Source organism: Coffea arabica, chromosome 2c (genome assembly GCF_036785885.1).
Source record: "Coffea arabica cultivar ET-39 chromosome 2c, Coffea Arabica ET-39 HiFi, whole genome shotgun sequence".
NCBI classification, from domain to species: Eukaryota; Viridiplantae; Streptophyta; class Magnoliopsida; order Gentianales; family Rubiaceae; genus Coffea; species Coffea arabica.
Window position 1 is genome coordinate 33140755 of NC_092312.1, and position 5230 is coordinate 33145984.

The following is a 5230-nucleotide window of genomic DNA, read 5'->3' on the forward strand; positions in this document are numbered from 1 at the left end:
ACATATGGTATTATCAATTTATGCATCTTTAAAAGAGCAAATACATAGTATTATCAATTCATGAGCATTGGCATCGATGAGATAGAAAAAGGACTTACACCAACCCTATATATGAGTCCAATGGCTTATTGACTTAGTAATTATAGTATTCTTTGGTGATTGAATAAGCACTACTATCTTCATCTGCAATTCTTAGTGCAACGCACTACGTGGAGTATAATATAAACACTAGGCATACTAAGCCCTCTTTATTTGATTGATTGGAAATTTACGATCTCGACAAAGTTCATAGATTGATGTGGTTACTATCACCACATGAAACTACTTTTACTTGAGGAGTTGTTAAATTGAATGGAACTTTACAATAATGAAAAAGTTCATAGATTGATGCGATTCCTATGACCCCTTGAATCCACATTTAGTTGAATTGTTAGAAGTGAGCATGATGAGGATACAAATTACTTTAGAAAGGTTAATAAAGTAGGTAAGAGGACCTCAATTCTGATTTTCTTAGGGGTTAAAAGACCATAAAATGCATTTTTGCAGAACTCCACTCGAAATTTAGTGTAAGTTAATCGCTAGATTTCTTGGGTTTACTTTCAAGAACTTTTTGGGATATAAAATAACAAGAGAATTGTAGTTCTGATCTCAAATGATTGGGCCATGAACACTTTAGTTTCTAGAGTTTGGACGAAAGTTAATATAATCCCAAATATTTTAATTTTTTAGCACATTTTGTCTATTGACTAGTCAATTTCTACTGGAATCCAATCATTGGCACCTGATTTTTTTTTTAACTTATAAAACATGAAAAAAATATTGTTAGCCACAAATTATAGTAAAAGAGAACTAATTACATGCATGCCGATCACATTATAGGATTAGTATTTAGCCAAGAATACAAAAATTTAGTTAACAAAAAAATTTATAGGTTAAACACTAATTACTCACATGATCAGATTGTGGATAATTAATCATCTTTTGTTATAGATTATGGCTAGTGATGTTTTATCTATTTTTTTATTTTTCTAAAAAATTAGTTGCCAGCACATCACTTGATTCCGACAGTAATTAGTAAAAATTAGTCATTAGAACTAAATATGTTTAGAGTTCGAAATATTTGGAACTATATTTCCTTTCATCAAAACTATAGGGACTAAATGTGCTCATGTCCCAAACATTTGGAATCAAAATTACAATTTTTTCCAAAATAAATTTTCTTACTATCAAAACAGAATTGACTATAGATTAAGCTTTTGTTTGGAGCAACTTTGCTTTTAACACTACAAAAAAATTAGTCATTGGTGACAACATTTCATAGTGATTTCATAGTGATGACATAAAAGTTATCACTGATTGCGGCCCTTTAATCACAACATTGCAAGTCATCATACCTTGTGGGAGGTAACTCATCAGTGACAACTACGGATTGTTGTCAAAAACCGCCTGTTGACTTTGGAGAGCGCAAGAACAATTGGGGAAAACAACAATGACAATTTGGTGAAAGTCACCACTACTTTCTATGTTTGTTCTTTGACAACTTTGCCTTGTCGTCACTATATTCATGTTCCCACGGCACTAACAACTCTAAGTTGTCACTATAGAAATGTGTCGCAAAATTGACAATTAACATGCATGAATCATCAGAATAAAATAACTAAAACATACACTACTAGAATTTATGAAAAATTAACAATTAACATGTATGGGTTATTACCACAAAATAACTAAAACATACATTACTACAAGCTAAAAACAATAAAATTTTCTTTCTTCCAAATTAATCAGATACGAGTGAGATATAAAGTATATACAATTCTAAAAAAACTTATATGAAAGAGATTAAGATGTAGTGATGTACTGCTCCATATTTGCAATTTTGGAAACTAATATATAGTTTTAGTAGTTGTATGAACTATTAGAACACGAACAGAAATACATTTTCCACTTTTATTAATTTAACAAAAACTTACCACCCATCATGAAAGTTTTTCGCAAAAAATGTTAAAACTAGTAATTATATTCTAAGGTTGAAGTTTCAGAAATTAAAAGTTCTGAATTCAAATCCCCATTTGCCTTCCCCACTTCTTAGATCCAACCCACTCTTGCTAGCAAATTTTTCTTTTTTAAAAATTATACTTCAAAATTAAATCTAAAAACTTGCACTACAACAAAAATGGCCTTTCCTGACATGCCTATAAGGACACTTGCTGGTTTGTGTCATTATAGCACTCCTATTATGACACTTATTATCAATTCAATAATATATACTCTAATTTTTTTTATTTTTTCAAATATAAAAATAATAATGTGCCTTTAGACTACCTAACATGACACTTGAGAAAATGTGAGGTGTACCAAAAAGAAAGAAAGACACAAAACGGCATCGTTTGATTTTGGCGGGCCAAAACACCCTTTTCAACTTTATGGATTTTTAAGGGTTTTTTGGCTGCCAATCTTTTGCACTTCTCCGAAAAAGAAGAGGAGGCGGAATTACTGTAAGCGATTGTCCAAGATGAAGACGATTCTATCATCGGAGACTATGGATATTCCTGACGGTGTTAAGATTAAGATGAAAGCCAAGCAGATCGAGGTGGAGGGACCCCGCAGGAAGCTTACTCGCAACTTCAAGCATCTCAACCTCGACTTCCAACTTATCACCGATGAGGCCACCGGAAAGAGGAAGCTCAAGGTCGACACTTGGTTCAGCTCCCGCAAGACCATTGTCGCAATTTGAACTGCCCTCAGCCACGTTGAGAACCTCATCACCGGCATTACCAAGGGCTACTGCTACAAGATCAGATTCGTCTATGCACATTTCCCAATCAACGCCTCCATCACCAACTCCAACCGTTCTATTGAGATCCGCAACTTCCTTGGTGAGAAGAAGGTATCTACTATTCTACTAGCATGATGAATATTTGGGTCTTTTCTTATCTCTTTAGATTTGTCATTTCTGATTTCTTTTACATTTTCACACATGTGAATTTTGTTGATTTGATTAGAATTTCTTGATACTGTAAGAGGACTTAGACTTGTGCGGAGGAGCTCTTCCTCTTTCCCGCTGGTTTGAGTGTGTATTTGAGCAGAGTTTATGGGCCAGACTACTAGTGCTTTGTGTCTGTTCATTTCTAGGTTTATTGTTAGATGCTTTTGACCCTTCAATTTGAGAATTAAGCCAACTAACCCCAGAATGATCCCCAACTTGGGCATTTCGTGGTTGGGTTGTGTGAGGTTGCTCGATAATTCATTTGGGTTTGCTCGGTAATTGCTTATCTGGTTTGCTTACCTGTTGATTACATTGTCAATTTTAGTATCCTGTTTGGTTGTTATGTGATTGTACTGCGTTTGGAATCATTTTGTTTGTCTCACTGGTCATTGGAGATCCGTGGTAATAGTTTTAGTGCTAGTAATACTATATGCGTCTTTAATTCATAGAAATGGGTAGTAGATGCTATTGGCATTATGGTTTGACTTTAAATGAAGTAATTACTTTCCTTTGCCAAACATACTATATTTTGGTTTTTTTTTCTTTTTTTTCTGCCTTTTTCTTTCTTCGAGGATTTCTGCTGCAACATCTGTAGACCAGTGTTGTTGAGGCTAATTAATAATGACTGGGTCATGGTTGAACCTTCCTACTAGACCAATATTGTTAGACTATGAGAGGTATTATGGAATTGCTTCCATTGGGTTGCCCCCATTATGCATGTTGAGATTGCTTGAAATTTCTGATAGGGAACATTTTGTAATGTGTGATGTTTTCTGCATCAGGTGAGGAAGGTGGATATACTTGAAGAAGTCACTGTTATCCGGTCTGAGAAGGTTAAGGATGAATTGGTGTTGGATAGCAATGACATTGAGCTTGTTTCCCGATCCACTGTCCTGATAAACCAAGTAAGAGTCACTCTGTGCCATATTTATGACATTTGAATCTACAAGTTTTGTTCCTTGTCACTTGTCTTTAAAATGTAGTTCATCTGGCTAGATAGCTAATATACAACCTTTTCTTATTGTGGACAAAAATGCCATGTGAAGAACAAAGATATTCGGAAGTTCCTTGATGGTATCTATGTCAGTGAAAAGGGGCAAATAGCCAAGGAGGAGTGAGAGTTAGTGACCTACATTTCTTGTTCGTTTTCTTGGATTGATTCCCTTTTATCATATCAAGCTGCTTGTGGGGATTTCTTAGAGATGACTTCTATTTTGAACTTAAAATAGAAGTCATGTTTTTTGGAGTATATATGCTTGCTTTTAGTGGTCAACTTTAGTGTTTTCTGATCTATATTTAGAATGTATCACTGCTTGCAGTGTTTTCGACCACTTGCTTGACGATAGCCCATTGCCTGCTAACGAGGCTTCTTCATCAGTGCTTGTTGCAACCTTTTCCAGTACACACTCACTAAATGGAAAAGGATCTACAGGAGGTGGAAAGCTGAGTGGAAATGGTGAAGTAGAGAAGGGGCTGTTGACGCTAATTTCCTCAGATGCTCCTGGACTTCAGGTGTTGTAACCTATATTTGGATTTTTTTTTTTATGATCAGTAGGTAGGTTGCAACAATATGTACTAATTTCCTGGATTCCTTTTTCACTGCTTATACATTTTTTCTACATTTCAACTAGATCATTTTTGGAATTGTAATGCTTCAACACTTTGTTTTCCTTGATTAATTATTCCCCAGTTCTTTCCTAGTATTTCCAGGTTTGTGACCCCAATGGCCGCTGGTACCTGGCTGATAGTGGCTTTGTTCCTGGGGACCTTTTACTTCTCACAGGCAAGGCTCTCAGCCATGCTACAGCTAGTCTGAGGCCTGCGGCTTCACATCGCTCTGCATTGGATATCCCTCCAGGAACTTCTAGTGGCGGAAGGTAGATATTGGTACTTAAGTGTAATTTGATAGTTGCCCAAGACTGTCATAGGTTGAAGAAATTTTTCAACTGATCAGTGCACTTTGCCCTGCAGGACATCCCTCGTCTTTAGGCTCATGCCACAAGGCAATGCAATACTTGATTGTTCACCAATTGCAACAGCTGGTCATGTCATTCCTCAAAGTTATGTGCCAATCTCTGTAACCCAGTTTATGGATGCTATAATAGTACTTGTTATGTGCCAATCTCTGTAACCCAGTTTATGTGCCAATCTCTGTAACTCGGTTTCGATTAGCTATGTTAGTACTTGTTGCTGACTTTTAGTTCAATAAATGATATTTGAGCATTAGCTTTTGCTTTTAAA

At 35.6% G+C, this 5230-nt stretch overlaps 1 pseudogene; it reads left to right on the plus strand.

Annotated features, from left to right (window-relative positions):
* Positions 1-2428: 2428 nt before the first annotated feature.
* LOC113727230 (large ribosomal subunit protein uL6-like) lies at positions 2429-5230 on the plus strand (annotated as a pseudogene).